This window comes from Symphalangus syndactylus, chromosome 9 (assembly GCF_028878055.3).
Source record: "Symphalangus syndactylus isolate Jambi chromosome 9, NHGRI_mSymSyn1-v2.1_pri, whole genome shotgun sequence".
NCBI classification, from domain to species: domain Eukaryota; kingdom Metazoa; phylum Chordata; class Mammalia; order Primates; family Hylobatidae; genus Symphalangus; species Symphalangus syndactylus.
In genome coordinates, this window is record NC_072431.2 from 42,938,323 (window position 1) to 42,956,561 (window position 18,239).

General features: G+C 37.5%; 1 protein-coding gene across 11 annotated transcripts in view; it reads left to right on the forward strand.

Moving 5' to 3' along the window:
- Positions 1 to 18,239, forward strand: part of CCDC148 (coiled-coil domain containing 148) — a 315,736-nt gene that overhangs the window by 2,382 nt on the left and 295,115 nt on the right. Inside the window, exon 1 of one of the 11 annotated variants that reach the window (XM_055292049.2) lies at positions 12,343 to 12,484. The exons of the other annotated variants lie outside the window; for them this stretch is intronic. The gene's annotated coding sequence lies outside the window, so the exon portion shown is untranslated. Of the gene's footprint in view, positions 1 to 12,342; positions 12,485 to 18,239 lie in introns of those variants that run through there. 11 annotated transcript variants of the gene reach the window in all.

An 18,239-nucleotide genomic window follows, 5' to 3' on the forward strand; every position in this document is an offset into this window, starting at 1 on the left:
TCCAAACCTGTCCAATGTCTGCTCTCCTCAAGCCCCCACTTTACATGGTTTTCCTCCACTTCTGCAAATGATCTTGCCTCGTACTCTACTGAAGGATCCACCATGAGGTTCCTCAACTTAACTTTCCTAAACCTCAGTCCTGGTTTTCACACATCTTCACCTCCTTCAGTCATGGCTGAGAAGAGTGTCCACATTTCTCTTCAAGGCTCATACTCCACTTATGCTCCTAAACATGAGCCATCTTCTCTCTACCAGGATTTTGCTCTATTGATTATAATTTCTCTCTTACATGATGTGTTACACCCTCTCCTCCAAAGAATTTTCCTAAGCCTTCCAAATATCTGGCTTTTGGTAAAACCACCTTCCTTCTACCCTACCACCATCTCTATCTACTGGCCTTTCTTTTCACCAAGAAACTGTCTGAAAGGAATTTCTTGAGGTTTCTACTTTGTTGCCAATGTTTTGGCCCTTGAATACAACTGAAATGATTTTGAAGATTGTGCTCTTTCTCCTCAAAATCCTAGCTTATTTTGCCAATTAAGTTCTCTCCTACAAAAATGTCCTTTGCCTCCAAGTTGGAATGGCCCAATTCCAGATTTACAGTGAAGGAATGAAACCACTGTTGCCTAGCCTGAGGATCCACAGAAATGCAAATGACTGGCTTGAGAAGAGGATGATTTAAACTGCTAGCCTGGCCACCTTGGGAAAAGTGCTGGGAAGTAGGGGTGGGGAGAGGGCCTGAGCTCAGGCTGACACTGGGGCCCAGGGCAAGGTTACAATATTAAGAGGTCTGGTGACTCCACCCTCAAGAACAAAAGTAAACAGCAGAAATCCAAACAACTTTTCAATTACCAGCTCAGAAATAAGTCAACCTGAAACTTTTAAGATTACGAAAACTTTGTAACTTCCCAATGTTTATTCTTTTCGTATTATCCCCTAAAGGTTAGTGGTAAATTACCTGAGAAGCATAGCAGAGGCGGCAAGGCATAGGAGGAAGCAGGAGCACTGAGTCTCTTGTCATACCTGGGTGTCTATGGAGGAGTGGGGGAGGTGAAGATAAAATCTTCAAAAAGTACACCAATACTGATAATTTTGGGGTTTTCTTTTTAAAGAGGAATGTTAAAACAGAGGTGGGTGGCAAAGGAGGGAAAGAGAGTAATGGAATAAGCGGGGCCTGAGAAGGGTTGCTAGGGCTTAATAATAGTTCTGCTCAGGTGGTTCTGGTGGTTTCAGGATTGGCTGAGCCCCACCCCATTCCCCATCCTCTGCATATATTATACAAATCCTCCCATGGCTCTGCCTAATAAAAATTACCTGTAAAAACTTTCTGAAAGTTTCCTGGACTTCCCCCTTCTTGAGAGGGTGAGTTCTTTCTTACTGTATTGTGACCCTTGACACTCTATATCCCATGGTGTGGTTATTTTTGTGTGAGCCTTTTCCCCTAAGGGATAGGATCCACATCATGATCATGACTGTGTCCCTCACTGCCTTAAACTACTGAAGCACCTCCCACACTAAGAAAAGCCAATATTTATTAGTCCTTTGTTTAGTTCTTGGAAGAACTTGACTTTGAACAATAAAAAATTGGAATCAGGATGTTGGGAGAAAATTAGGAAAAGTTGGGATTAGCTGTACAATGTGGAAAAATCAGATAAAGTATGATAGAGCAGAATAGAGGTTTTGAAACTCAGCTTTGCTAAGCAAGTTAAGGGTTACTTTTTTTGGTATGTGAAACTTCTAGGTTGTTCTGTCTCTTGGAAAACAGTGGGGTCATGAGATTTTAACAACTTCATAAAATCAGAATGGCATCAAACATCTGGTATGTGTAATAGACATGCTTCCTAGTACGTATATCCACAGCCCTTGAAGGAGGCAGCCCTGCATACCTCATAACAATGCACCTGGCATGGCATCAGCCCCTGTGGAGACCTGACCCATGTAGCCAATCCATTGCCTAACCATTGACCCCTAACTGGTGATGATGCCAATCAGATTATTTTCTGGGGAATTTGAAATTGAGAGAACAAGAGAACCAGAGAGAGCAGCTGTCTTGGTCCTGATGTTTTCTGGGTTCTTATTGAAGGGACCACAATATGCCTACCCCAAAATGTGCCATTTTGGCATAAGGAATATTTTGAGCTGAAAGCAATTGAGAAATAGCAGATACAAGAAAAACTCTTTTTGCCTCCTGCTTTTCTGTCTAAAAGTAGGCCATAAATTTCCATTTATAAAGTTGTCTGCCTCTCTACTACCAGGAAAGGATCTACTTGGAAATGTCTCATTACTGGAGAGGACACTTATGCATATAACACACCTTACTAGACAACCCTTATTTATCATACATTTCCTAGCACCTTTCCTAACTTCCCCCCCTCACCCCTGTTCTCCACAGGAAACCCCATACCCCCTTTCCTTTGTGTAGCCTCTTCATACTTAATCACTTCTGTTAAGATGGTATAGGTCAAAAATTCTAATTGCCTCCTTGAGTCACATTTATTTGTGAAGCCTTTGTGTACATATGTAATTAAATGTTTTTTCTCTTGTCAGTCTGTCTTTTATCAGTTTAATTCTCAGACATTGAACCTAAGAGGATAGAGGAAAAGTGTTTTTCCTTCCTTACACTATTCTCCTCATAAGGTCATACTTAAATAAACTTCATTTTCTTTTTGTTTTGTGAGATTTTGGTTTCCTGTGATCATCCCTACTCCGTTCTTTTCCTTGTTTGCCTTTAGCGAGTCCCTGTTCCTTGCTATCCAAGGCTTCATTTACAAATTATGCAAATATTTTACAACAAAAGAAAACAGATATTATGACTTGATGAACTATGAAGAGTAACAGCCTAAAGTTTTTTTTAATAAGTAAATAGTAGAAAATGAATTACCTATCTAGTATCAAATTGTTGCCAACCTGAGTTAGGCAAAAGAATTTTTTTTAGTGCGGTGTCTCTACCCCCGACTCTCCCATATCAAAGCCCTTTATTCCTCAACAATCTGTTCTCATCCTTTCAAGTTGAAGATAAGAGAAGAACTTTGAGAGAATTAGTGATATAATTGTTTTTTCAGGGTAGAATCATTTTGGCACATCATTGGTATGGGAAGAAAATATTGGAACTTGTATTTCTATTACACATTTTAGGAATCAGGCTGGAAAATAAAAATAATTTATTAGAGACATCAGTGGTTATACAATGCAGGAGAAATAAACTCTGATGTTTAAGTTCCAGCAATTTAAAAATTTCTCAGGAGGAAAATCAGATGTCATCCAAAATTGCTACAATATTTTATTTAAAATACTGAATTTTCAACAAAAATTATGAGACCTGCATAAAAACAGGAAAGTGCGACTGAAATTCAGGAAAATAATCAGCCATGAGATACTCTAAGTGGCCCCACTTGTTTTATTTAGCATACAACTAATTCAAAACAGCTAGTGTAAGTATGTTTTAAAACTTAAAGATGAAATGACTCAACAAATATGGACCCTAAATAGAGAAATAGAAACTATGAAAAAGAAATTTAAAATTTTAGAGTTGAAAAATATAACAATTTAAAAATCTGCTGTATGGGTTCCATAGCAAATTTGTGATGGCAGAACAAGAAATCAGTGAACTTGAAGACAGACTAATAGAAACTATCCAACCTAAAGAATAGAAGAAAGATTGAAGAAAAATGAACAAAGCTGCTGGGACTTGTGGGACAGAATCAAAGTATACCAATTTATGCTGGGAGCCCCAGGAGGAAAGGAGGGATAGAAGGGTATAGAAAAAATATTTGAAGAAGCAATGTCCTAAAACTTCCCCAATCTGTTTAAAATCTTAATCCACACATCAAAGACACTCAGCAAACACCAAGTAGAATAAAGAGAGGCACAGCTAGATACATCTTAGCCTGCTGAAAGACAAAAATAACAAGAAAATTTTGAGGCAGCAAGAAAATAACTCATTTTACACAAGGGAATCACAGTAAAATTAACAGCTGACCTCTCATTAGAAACAAAAGAAACTAGAGGATAGTAAAAGGACATATTCAAAATGCTGAAAGAAAAAACCTGTCAATCAAGAATTCTATATCTAGCAAAACTGTTCTTCAAAATGAAGGTGACACTTAACCATAAGTGGACCTATGTTGGACGTGTGCTAATTTCTGACAGATCCCATACAGCCAGCAGTTTTGTGCAAAGCTCAAAGAAGGTTGTCAGACAGATGCAGGGCACCTGGCAAGTCACCCATCATCTCCAGTTGGAAAGCAGCTCTTTACTCAATGCTAACACTGGGTCATCAAATGATCACCACAGTAGAGGGCTGTTGTAAAATGCTAGATCTGAAGTTCTTCTAAAATAAATCCTCAGAAAATATGACCTCATTATTTCCTTAATTTCAGAGCTCTTTGTATGCTTCATAGAGGTAGAAAGAAGCTTATTAAAGCAGTAGCAGAGAGAAAATAAATCATTCAAAAAATATCTGCCCCCACTCTATCCTTCAGCCATGATGCCTGGCCCTTTACATCCCTGGGCCACTGTTTATTGTTATTTTCTGTACATCTCTGGGGTTGGATCAGGACAGCAAGACAACAGTACCTACTAATACATCATCTTGTCAGGAACTGCCACATTTTTCTGTAGTTAAGTGAATTTTTAAAATACAAAAAAAAAAAAATGAAGATGACAATATGTGCCAGAAAAAGCAATTGACAAGATACAACACCGATTCATGGTAAAATGCGCAACATACTAAGAATAGAAAGGAACTTTGTCAGTGTGATAAAGTGCATCTATGAATACCAATGGATAACAACATATTTATGGTGAAAGACTCCATGCTTTCCTTCTAAGTCTGAGAATAAAGTATATGGCCATACCACCTTGAACATACCTGATGTCTGATCTCAGAAAGTAGGGAGGGGCTGGGCATGGTGGCTCATGCCTATAATCCCAGCACTTTGGGAGGCCAAGGCAGGCAGATCACCTCAGGTCAGGAGTTCAAGACGAGCCTGGCCAACATAGCAAAATGGCATCTCTACTAAAAATACAAAAATTAGCTTGGCATGGTGGTGGGTGCCTATAGTGCCAGCTACTCGAAAGGCTGAGGCAGGGAGAATTGCTTGAACCCGGGAGGTGGGGGCTGCAGTGAGCCGAGATCCTGCCACTGCACTCCAGCCTGGGTGACAGAACGAGACTGTCTCAGAAAAAAAAAAAAAAAAAAAAAAAAAAAGAAACCAAGGAGGGCAAGAAGGGACAGAGCTCATTAGTACTTGGATGGGAGAATAAAATAAGGATGTCCATTCTTATCTCTTCTAGTCAACATTTTACTGGAGGTTCTAGCTAGTGTAACAAGGAAGAAAAATCAAAGGCATATTGATTGGAAAGGAAAAAGCTATCTTTATTTACAGATTACTTGATCTTATACATAAAAAATCCTACTAGGACCTAATAAATGAATTTAACAAGGTCACAAAATACAAGATCAATATATAGAAGTCAGTTGTATTTTTATATGCTAGGAACTAGGAACTAGGAATCTGAAAATTTAAAAAAACAGTTCCGGTCGGGAACAGTGGCTCATGCCTGTAATCCCAGCACTTTGGGAAGCTGAGGCGGGCAGATCACAAAGTCAGAAGTTCAAGAGCAGCCTGGCCAACATGGTGAAATGCTGTCTCTACTAAAAATACAAAAATTAGCCAGGTGTGGTGGCGGGCACCTGTAATCCCAGCTACTTAGGAGGCTGAAGCTGGAGGATTGCTTGAACCTGGGAGGCGGAGGTTGCAGTGAGCTGAGATTGCGCCACTGCACTCCAGCCTGGGTGACAGAGCAGGACTCCATCTCAGAAAAACAAACAAAAAAAGACCAAAAAAATCCAGTTCCACTTACAATAACATGAGAAAGAAGACAATATTTAAGAATAAATTTTAGAAAACAAGCATAAGACCTCTGATCTATAGATTAAACGTCATCTCTATCAATATCTTAGCAAGCATTTTTATAGGAATTGAGAAGTCAATTTTAAAATGGAAATACAGGCCGGGTGCAGTGGCTCATGCCTGTAATCCCAGCACTATGCTGATCAGGTGTCTGTACTGTTATGCATCAATATGGTGACTTCCTGGGAAGAAAGGACCACCAGGTTGCCTCAGGAAAGGTGAAGCAGCTCAGGTTGGAAACAGAACAGGTCAAAACTCCTGTGCTGATCAGTAGTGGGATTGCACCTATCGATACCACTGCACGTCCGTCTATGCAATGTAGAGAGGCCTAGTCTCTTTAAAAAAGAAAAAGTCATATATATAAATATAAACTTATACCATATGACCCAGCAACCTTACTTCAATAGAAATAAATATGTATGTCCACACAGACTTTTACACGAACGGTAGCAATATTGTTAATAATAGCAAAACATTGGAAATAATCTAAATATTTATTACCTGATGATTGACAAAACAAAACATGGCATACTCAATACTATTCATCTCTAAAAATAATGAACTACTGATACATGGTACAATATGGATAAACCTCCAAAATATTATGCCAAGAGAAAAAAAGCCAGACAAGAGGCCTCATTTGTATGGTACTATTTATATGAAACTCGCAAAAAGGGAAAAAATGTGGAGATAGAAGACAGATCAGTGATTACCTTAGACTGGGATGGGAGGATTTAATACAAGTGGTTATGACTGAATGTTTTCTGGTGATGTTAGTGTCCTAAAAGTGGATAGTGGTAATGGTTCCACAACAATACATTTATTAAAAATAATACAGTTCTAATGGGTGTATTTTATGAATTGTAAATTAGACCCCAATAAAGCTATTATAAATAAAAAACTTTAAAAATAATGGCATAAACACATCTTAAAACTCCATTATATGAACACTTAATAAATTTGAAAACATTTTCTAATATGATTAAAAATATTCCTAATGGCATTTCAGTGGCTCAGAACCCAGCTGTTAAACGTTAAAAAAAACTTTGTGAGGAAAACTAGTTGACCTCAGAGAAGCCAGAAATTTACTAGAGAAAAAGACTAAATTACAATCTTTGCATAATTGGTGGATGGAATTTATTTATTTATTTATTTATTTTGAGACAAGGTCTTGCCCTGTCAGATAGCTAGACTGCTGTGGTGTGACCATAGTTCACTGCAGTCTTAAACTCCTGGGGTCAAGCAATCCTGCCTCAGCCTCCTGAGTAGCTGGGACTACAGGTATGTGCCACCATGCCTGGCTAATTTTTACATTTTTTTTTTTTTGTAGAGATGTGGTCTCACTATGTTGCCCAGGCTGGTCTTAAACCCCTGGCCTCAAGTGATCCTCCCATTTTGGCCTCCCAGAGTGTTGGGATTACAGGTGTAAGCCATAGCGCCCAGCCCTGGAATTGAAATTTGAGTATCATAATTGATTACATAAAGCCTATTTTGTACTTCTTCCATATTTTTCCAGTGTCTATTTTAATGCCTATATTCATTAAAGCCAAGTATGGGGGTGAACTGTCCTTAGAGTTTGAATTCTTCTATGACCAACCATTAAACCAAGATTTTCAAGTAGTGAAGCATAGTCCATCACATAATTTTCACTAACATTTATTCGAATTGTCTATACTACATATATCCATACTATATATCTTTTTTCTTGTACTTATAGATTTTCTGTATTTGTATTTTATAATATACATAATTTAGAACAAGATTACACTTAAAGAATTTAAAATAAATAAATTTGGAAATATATCCTTAAAAGTGTTAGTTATAGAGATGTGTGAATGAGACCTCAAAGTTTTAGTAGAATATCTTTAGATAAAATGTTTATTCTTTCCCTGCCATTTGTGTACTTTGTTGTCGTTTTAGTTTTTTCTCTTCTGTCAACCCTAATTACTAAACGTAAGTCTCTGAAAGACTATATTTTAATCTTGTTCTTTTGCTTTTTTCTTTGTCTTAAAGATCACTTAAATCATTTAGCTCCAATAAATTTGAATCTCAGACACACTGATTATCAGAGACAGTGATCATTATTGTGATTCAAACTGAGAAAGGTCAATGAAATCTCCAGTGGTATTGAGAGGAGTGGCCTTCTTTGGACACTTCTAAATGATGTAAAAGTAGGACATAAATAAGAAAAACACGATAGGAAGAAAGACAAGGAAATCCCTATAATGTAGAGAATTTGATAAAAGAAAAGTATCTGCCCACACAGAATTAATTCATTTTTATGGTCAATTGAAAACTTGATTTTTAAAATCATAGGCATTTAATGATTTACTGTTGGGCCTTGGAAAAGTCACTTATTTTTTTATTGTCTCTTTCCCACATCTGTGAAAATGAGGTTTAATGTACTTCTCCACTTCTCACAAACATTATTAACCTTTAAACTTAAAAAAAGTGTGAACTATATAAGCTTCTGAATTTTTGTATAAGTATGCTAGTGTTCCTATGCTAGTGTGCATAAACACGGAGGGCTTTGGTATCTAAGAGTTTATATCAGGAAAGAACTCCTTATTTCTACTTTACATTAACTTTTTGTTTCCCCCCTTCTTTCTATTTGTTAAGATTAGTAAAAATTTCTTTATTAACTAACATAATTTGTAATCCCATAGATAACATAATCACCAGCATTTTATCAACTTCAACTTCTTGTAAATCTTTTTTTTTTTTTCAAGACAGGGTCTCGCTCTGTCACCCAGGCTGGAATGCAGTGGCAAGATCTCAGCTCCCTGCGGTCTAAACCTCCCCAGCTCAAGTGATCCTCCTGCCTCAGCCCTCCTGAGTGGCTGGGACCACAGGCATGTGCCACCATGCCTGGCCAATTTTGTTTATTTTTTATAGAGATGAGGTCTCCCTATGTTGCTCAGGCTGGTCTTGAGCTCCTGGGCTCAAGCAATCCTCCTACCTCAGCCTCCCAAAGTACTGGGATTACAGACATAAGCCACTGCACCCAGCCTTTTTTCCTTTTTTTGAGACCACTAGAAATAATTTTCTTTAGTTGGTATGTCATAATCTCATTAGTCAAATGCTTAAATTTAATATTTTAATCCCATTTTTTTCAATTATGAGCTTTCTAAAATTACAGAATTTTAGGGCTAGAGGAATCTTAGAGATTATAAATCAGTATTAATACTGGCCTAATAACTCTCAGCTTAAATCCCTTTCTATTCAACCTTTTGATTTTCCATATAGAGAAGAATAAATTAATAAGATTCAGTCATTTCACCATGTTTGCTGTATATATATGTGTGTGTGTATGCATGTGACTAAATTTTCCAAGTCTAGAATAATGTAAATTTTGAAAATGTTATATGGATAAAATATTAGAAGAAAAAAATGTGCAGTTATGCCAAGAATTCTCCTCATATTTAAAAATGACTACTTTATCTAACTATTACTCTAAAATGTTATTTGGCTATTGAGAAGGTGATAGCCTGAGGTATTTTGTATTCAACCTTCGATATGAGTACACTGTAATTATTTTTTATGTTCTTAAAATTGAATTGCAACCTATTGACTATAGCTTCTGTGTTTTAAAAGTTGATAAATTGTGTTTAATATAGTTGGTGGAAGAGCACTGAGCTCAAAGTCAGGAGGTGTGGCTGGCTTGTAGCCTTGCCTGTCCTGCCTGCTTCCTCGAGTCTTGGGCAGGGCATTCAATCTCTATGGCCCTGTGTTTACCGATCTGTAAAATGACTCAGTTGGGCAGAAATATTTCCTGGGCCTAGGTTAATTTCCATATAAAATGAAATACTACATGATCTCAGTCTATATTTTGATTTTTTTTATTTTGAAAGAAATTTCCCAAAAATGTTTATCACATTGCTGTAGCCCTTAAGTCTATTTTCATCCCCTTGTTTGTTTTCAGTTTTCCAGAAGCTATGTTTGAATAGACTTCTCCTGCCTTCACTTTTTTTCCTTTTCTGTTTTTTTTTTTGAGACAGACTTGCTCTGTCGCCCAGGCTGGAGTGCAGTGGCACCATCATGGCTGACTGCAGCCTTGGTCTCCCAGGCTCAAATGAGCCCGCCATCTCAGCCTCCTAAGTAGCTGGGACCACAGGCACAGGCCACTACACTTGATCATTTTTGTTATCATTATTGTTATTTGTAGAGATGAGGTCTCACTATATTGCCCACGTTGGTATCAAACTTCTGGCCAGAATCCTCTCACCCTGGACTCCCAAGAGATCCTCCCACCCCAATTCCCAAAGTGCTGAGATTACAGGTGTAAGCCACTGTGCCTGGGTGACTCTTTTTTTTGTTGTTGTTGAAGATATGCCTTTCTCCTTTACTCCTACTTACATCTTGCCTTCCTGTCCCTAACTCTAGGACCTTACCCCTACCTTAACAAGGGAGCAGCTGTTTATTAAAAAAAACAAAAAAAAACAAAAACAAACAAACAAACAAAATGACTGATCTTCTTCTATGCCTGTTGAGGAGCCACTACATGTAGTCATCTCCCTTCACTGAGAGAGGGTAGAATGGAAACCTTTGCGGGCGTTGGAGCCAGACTGCCTGGGTTTGCATCTGGTCTCTCCACTCAGCAGCTGGATGATCTCGAATCATAGTTTCTCTATCTGCAAAATGGGAAGAACAGTGTTACTCAAACATTGTTGTGAGCATTTAATGAGTTAAAAGAGCTAAGACTCTTAGGATAGTGTCTGGCACAGAGTAATTGCTATTGACTCATAAAGCAGTGACTTCAGGGCAGGCTGGAAAAGAGGATAAAGCTGAAGCAGGGGAACAACACTGGGTGAGTGGAATGCTGTGTTCTTATAGTTCTGGGCCTTTTGCAATGGCACTCAATTCCTTGCTTCCTGCTCTTTTCCTGCTATCATCCTGGGATGTAAATGTTGGGCAAAAGCCTGATGAGAAGAGGAAGACTGGCATAATTTGTGGGTGATGTTCCTTTCATTTAATTTGAAAGAATGGCTACCTATGGCAACTTTTTCTCCTAGTACATTTCCTGTTTGAAACATGATTTTTTGTTTTCTACCATGCTTCTGAACTGGCATGCCATAATTATTATGCTCTAAGACCTTAAGATCTTAGAAAAAAGCCCAAGAATTGTCCTCTGGACAGGCCTATTTATAATATTATTCCATTTGAAAAACAGCACTGGAAAAACTGTTCTTAGCAAAGAATATTAATTGACAAAAACATTTCTTTGCTAAGAATCTGAGGGAAGCAATCTGTTCTTAGCTCTTTCAAACCACAAAATAGATTTAGCCTCTAATGAACAAAAGCCAATTATTTATGTTCACTACTACCTTTAAAAAGCCTTTGTTTTTTATAACAGAGCTCTTTTTCTATTCTCTATCAAAGCAAATTTTTTAAATACAGCAGGTCTTTTTATAAGAAAAAGGCAGCCAAATCTAATAACAAGATTCTAGTTTGGGTGTAAAACATATTTTTCCACCTCAATATTGAAGTATGTAGGTTTTTTAAATAAGAGGGTATTTATCCATTTTGATTAAGAAGTACCATTATGCCAAATCTTTGGTAGAGTGAGCATAACAAATATGTCATATGAAAAGAAGGCACATAAAAAGATTTTTGCTGGTAAAAAGTTAAAATTCAATAGTACTTAGAAAATAATATTGCATATTCTTGATGAACATGGAAGATATTAATATTAAATCTGGATAAATCAATGAGTATTTCACTTTTCCTCTCTTCTAAGGGGGAAGTAAAGTAATACTAAACAATTGACAAAAGGCTAATAAGTACATGTACTTTTTCAGATCATAAATACTGTGTTTGAAGCTCAAAAAGAATATGTCAACAAAAGAAAGAATTAAAATTCCTGAGCCATAGGATGTCACATAGCAAAGAATTTGGCCTTTTAATAAAACATCTTCAGCATATTTTTTATTTCAAATATGTTATTAAGAGGAAAACAATCACATATTGCATGGTCATGTCAGAAATCAGTAGACATTTCTGTATGTATAAGGCAACTACATTCTGTACTTATTTTGTAAACTTTTAATTAGATACTTCTGATTTACTTTAACATTTTTGGTGTGATATTTAGTTAGAAAATATTATTTTAAATACAATTCATTCAGAAGATATCTTGATTTTGTATCTTGCATATTTTTCATTTAGGGTTTCGTAGTTCATTTTGGTGAATTGGCAGCCCTAGAAATAAAAATTCCATTTTTCCAAAGACTCAGAAGAAGAGAGATGTTGAAATCTTTCTAGATTGTCCAAACCTGGGACTGTAGCATGATCCACTCACCCCAGTATTATAATAGTAGTGCAGATTCTCTTTCAAGCTGTCTTTCCCTGGAATTGCTGGTCTATTTGTTTATATAGCCTATATAGGGGGTAATTATCATTGTCAAGTATGGTACTTTTTCTTTTTTCTTTTTTTAAGAGACAGGGTCTCACTGTGTCACCCAGGCTGGAGTGCAGTGGCTATTTACAGGTGTGATCAGTGTATACTACAGCCTTGAACACCTGTCAAGCAATGCTCCTGACTCAGCCTCCCAAGTAGCTGCTACTTACAGGTGTGCACCACTATGCTTGGCTCATTTTCTTTTTAATAAGCTATTGAACAGCTATCAGACAAAAATAAATGAACAGTCTGGAGTGTACTAGTAGTCATTCAGTTTGTTCAACATTAGTTCATTCCTTCTTATTGCTGAGTAGTATTCCATTACAATAGTCTCCCACTTATTCGTGGTTTTACTTTCTGTAGTTTCAGTTACCTGCCAAAAAATTAAGATATTTTGAGAGACCACATTTATATAATTTTATTGCAGTATGTTGCTATAAACATTCTATTTTATTATTGGTTACTTTGTTAATCTTTTACTGTACCTAATTTATAAATTAAACTTTATCATAGGTACGTAAGTATAAGAAAAAACAGCATATAAAGGGTATGGTACTATTCGAGGTTTCAGGTATCCACTGGGGGTCTTGAATGCATCTCCTGAGAATAATGGGGGACTATTGTGCATGTATTTATTTATTTCTTTATCTACCTGTTGATGGGCATTTGAGTTGTTACAGTTTTTGGTTATGATGAGTAATGTATGTATATTTATGTACAGTTTTTTGTGGAGGTGTACATTGTTTCGCTTGATATTGCTGGGTCCCAGAATAAGTTTATGTTTAACTATTTAACAGTTAAGAAACTGCCAAGCAGTTTTCCAAAATGGCTATACCATTTTACACTCCTGACAGCAATCTATAACGTTTCAGTTATTCCACATTCTTGCCAACACTTGATATTATCAACATTTAAATTTTAGGCCGGGTGCTGTGCCTCACACCTGTAATCTCAGCACTTTTGGAGGCGGAGGCAGGAAGATCTCTTGAGCCCAGGTGTTCAAGACCAGCCAGGGAAACATAGTGAGACCTCATCAATACTAAAAGTGATAGTAATAAAAAAAAATAGCTGGGTGTGATGGCACATGCCTATAGTCCTAGCTACTCAGGAGGTAAGGTAGGAAGATGCTTCATCATAGGAGGTGGAGGCTACAGTGAGCCATAATTGCACCACTGCACTCCAGCCTGCACAACAGAGAAATACCTTGTATAAAAAAGTAATAATAATAAATGTTATCTGCTGTAATGTGTGTGTAGTGGCATCTTATTGTAGTTTAAATTTGCATTTTCCTGATGACTAAGGATGTTGAACATTTTTTAATATGCTTATTGAGCATTACTATATCTTCTATTGTGAAGCATATGTTCAAATAATCTACCCTTTCTTTTTTGGATATCATGTTGCTGGCATATATACATGGCTAATGTCATATAACTATCCAGACATCTGTTTTTTTTTTCTTTTTATACTTTAACTTCTGGGGTACATGTGCACAACGTGCAGGTTTGTTACATAAGTATACATGTGCCACGTTGGTATGCTGAACCCATTAACTCATCATTTATATTAGGTATATCTCCTAATGCTATCCCTCCCCCCTTGCCCCACCCCACGACAGGCCCCGGTGTGTGATGTTCCCCACCCTGTGTCCAAGTGTTCTCATTGTTCAATTCCCACCTATGAGTGAGAACATGTGGTGTTTGATTTCCTGTCCTTGGGATAGTTTGCTGAGAATGATGGTTTCCAGCTTCATCCATGTCCCTACAAAGGACATGAACTCATCCTTTTTTATGGCTGCATAGTATTCCATGGTGTATATGTGCCACATTTTCTTAATCCAGTCTATCATTGTTGGATATTTGAGTTGGTTCCAAGTCTTTGCTATTGTCAATAGTGCCACAATAAACATACGTGTGCATGTGTCTTTATAGCAGCATGATTTATAATCCTTTGGGTATATACCCAGTAATGGGATGGCTGGGTCAAATGGTATTTCTAGTTCTAGATCCCTGAGGAATCACCACACTGACTTCCACAATGGTTGAACTAGTTTACAGTCCCACCAACAGTGTAAAAGTGTTCCTATTTCTCCACATCCTCTCCAGCACCTGTTGTTTCCTGACTTTTTAATGATAGCCATTCTAACTGGTGTGAGATGGTATCTCATTGTGGTTTTGATTTGCATTTCTCTGATGGCCAGTGATGATGAGCATTTTTTCATGTGTCTGTTGGCTGCATAAATGTCTTCTTTTGAGAAGTGTCTGTTCATATCCGTCACCCACTTTTTGATGGGGTTGTTTTTTTCTTGTAAATTTGTTTGAGTTCATTGTAGATTCTGGATATTCGCCCTTTGTCAGATGAGTAGATTGCAAAAATTTTCTCCCATTCTGTAGGTTGCCCGTTCACTCTGATGATAGTTTCTTTTGCTGTGCAGAAGCTCTTTAGTTTAATTAGATCCCATTTGTCCATTTTGGCTTTTGTTGCCATTGCTTTTGGTGTTTTAGACATGAAGTCCTTGCCCATGCCTATGTCCTGAATGGTATTGCCTAGGTTTTCTTCTCCGGTTTTTATGGTTTTAGGTCTAGAATTTAAGTCTTTAATCCATCTTGAATTAATTTTTGTGTAAGGTGTACGGAAGGGATCCAGTTTCAGCTTTCTACATATGGCTAGCCAGTTTTCCCAGCGCCATTTATTAAATAGGGAATCCTTTCCCCATTTCTTGTTTTTGTCAGGTTTGTCAAAGATCAGATGATTGTAGATATGCGGCATTATTTCTGAGGGCTCTGTTCTGTTCCATTGATCTATATCTCTGTTTTGGTACCAGTACCATGCAGTTTTGGTTACTGTGGCCTTGTAGCATAGTTTGAAGTCAGGTAGCGTGATACCTCCAGCTTTGCTGTTTTGGCTTAGGATTGTCTTGGCAACACAGGCTCTTTTTTGGTTCCATATGAACTTTAAAGTAGTTTTTTCCAATTCTGTGAAGAAAGTCATCGGTGGCTTGATGGGGATGGCATTGAATCTATAAATTACCTTGGGCAGTATGGCCATTTTCACGATATTAATTCTTCCTACCCATGAGCATGGAATGTTCTTCCATTTGTTTGTATCCTCTTTTATTTCATTGAGCAGTGGTTTGTAGTTCTCCTTGAAGAGGTCCTTCACGTCCCTTGTAAGTTGGATTCCTAGGTATTTTATTCTCTTTGAAGCAGCTGTGAATGAGAGTTCACTCATGATTTGGCTCTCTGTCCGTTATTGGTGTATAAGAATGCTTGTGATTTTTGCACATTGATTTTGTATCCTGAGACTTTGCTGAAGTTGCCTATGAGCTTAAGGAGATTTTGGGCTGAAACAATGGGGTTTTCTAGATATAGAATCATGTCATCTGCAAATAGGGACAATTTGCCTTCCTCTTTTCCTAACTGAATGCCCTTTATTTCCTTCTCCTGCCTGATTGCCATGGTCAGAACTTCCAACACTATATTGAATAGGAGTGGTGAGAGAGGGCATCCCTGTCTTGTGCCAGTTTTCAAAGGGAATGCTTCCAGTTTTTGCCCATTCAGTATGATATCGGCTGTGGGTTTGTGATAGATAGCTCTTCTTATTTTGAGATATGTCCCATCAATACCTAATTTATTAAGAGTTTTCAGCATGAAGCGTTGTTGAATTTTGTCAAAGGCCTTTTCTGCATCTACTGAGATAATCATGTGGTTTTTATCTTTGGTTCTGTTTATATGATGGATTACATTTATTGATTTGTGTATGTTGAACCAGCCTTGCATCCCAGGGATGAAGCCCACTTGATCATGGTGGATAAGCTTTTGAATGTGCTGCTGGATTTGGTTTGCCAGTATTTTATTGAGGATTTTTGCATCGATGTTCATCAGGGATATTGGTCTAAAATTCTCTTTTTTTGTTGTGTCTCTGCCAGGCTTTGGTATCAGGATGATGCTGGCCTCATAAAATGAGTTAGGGAGGATTCCCTCTTTTTCTATTGCTTGGAATAGTTTCAGAAGGAATGGTACCAGCTCCTCTTTGTACCTCTAGTAGAATTCGGCTGTGAATCCATCTGGTCCTGGACATTTTTTGGTTGGTAAGCTATTAATTATTGCCTCAATTTCAGAGCCTGTTATTGGTCTATTCAGAGATTCAACTTCTTCCTGGTTTAGTCTTGGGAGAGTGTATGTGTTGAGGAATTTATCCATTTCTTCTAGATTTTCTAGTTTATTTGCGTAGAGGTGTTTATAGTATTCTCTGATGGTAGTTTGTATTTCTGTGGGATCGGTGGTGATATCCCCTTTATCATTTTTTATTTTGTCTATTTGATTCTTCTCTCTTTTCTTCTTTATTAGTTTTGCTAGCGTCTATCAATTTTGTTGATCTTTTCAAAAAACCAGCTCCTGGATTCATTGATTTTTTGAAGGATTTTTTTGTGTGTCTATCTCCTTCCGTTCTGCTCTGATCTTAGTTATTTCTAGCCTTCTGCTAGCTTTTGAATGTGTTTGCTCTTGCTTCTCTAGTTCTTTGAATTGTGATGTTAGGGTGTCCATTTTAGATCTTTACTGCTTTGTCTTGTGGGCATTTAGTGCTATAAATTTCCCTCTACACACTGCTTTAAATGTATCCCAGAGACTCTGGTATGTTGTGTCTTTGTTCTCATTGGTTTCAAAGAACATCTTTATTTCTGGCTTCATTTCGTTATGTACCCATTAGTCATTCAGGAGCAGGTTGTTCAGTTTCCAAGTAGTTGAGCGGTTTTGAGTGAGTTTCTTAGTCCTGAGTTCTAGTTTGATTGCACTGTGGTCTGAGAGACAGTTTGTTATAATTTCTGTTCTTTTACATTTGCTGAGGAGTGCTTTACTTCCAATTATGTGGTCAATTTTGGAATAAGTGTGATGTGGCACTGAAAAGAATGTACATTCTGTTGATTTGGGGTGGAGAGTTCCTTAGATGTCTATTATGTCTGCTTGGTGCAGAGCTGAGTTCAATTCCTGTATATCCTTGTTAACTTTCTGTCTTGTTGATCTGTCTAATGTTGACAGTGGGGTGTTAAATTCTCCTATTATTATTGTGTGGAAGTCTGTCTCTTTGTAGGTCTCTAAGGACTTGCTTTATGAATCTGGGTGTTCCTGTATTGGGTGCATATATATTTAGGATAGTTAGCTCTTCTTGTTGAATTGATCCCTTTACCATTATATAATGGCCTTGTTTGTCTCTTTTGATCTTTGTTGGTTTAAAGTCTGTTTTATCAGAGACTAGGATTGCAACCCCTGCCTTTTTTTCTGTTTTCTATTTGCTTTGTGGATCTTCCTCCATCCCTTTATTTAGAGCCTATGTGTGTCTCTGCACGTGAGATGGGTCTCCTGAATACAGCACACTGATGGGTCTTGACTCTTTATCCAATTTGCCAGTCTGTGTCTTTTAATTGGAGCATTTAGCCTGTTTACACTTAAGGTTAATATTGTTATGTGCGAATTTTATCCTGTCCTTATGATGTTAACTGGTTATTTTGCTTGTTAGTTGATGCAGTTTCTTCCTAGCATTGATGGTCTTTACAATTTGGCATGTTTTTGCAGTGGCCAGTACCAGTTGTTGCTTTCCATGTTTATTGCTTCCTTCAGGAACTCTTGTAAGGCAGGCCTGGTGGTGACAAAATCTCTCAGTATTTGTCTGTAAGGGATTTTATTTCTTCTTCACTTATGAAGCTTAGTTTGGCTGGATATGAAATTCTGGGTTGAAAATGCTTTTCTTTAAGAATGTTGAATATTGGCCCCCACTCTCTTCTGGCTTGTAGAGTTTCTGCAGAGAGATCAGCTGTTAGTCTGATGGGCTTCCCTTTGTGGGTAACCTGACCCTTCTCTGTGGCTGTCTTTAACATTTTTCCTTCATTTCCACCTTGGTGAATCTGACAATTATGTGTCTTGGAGTTG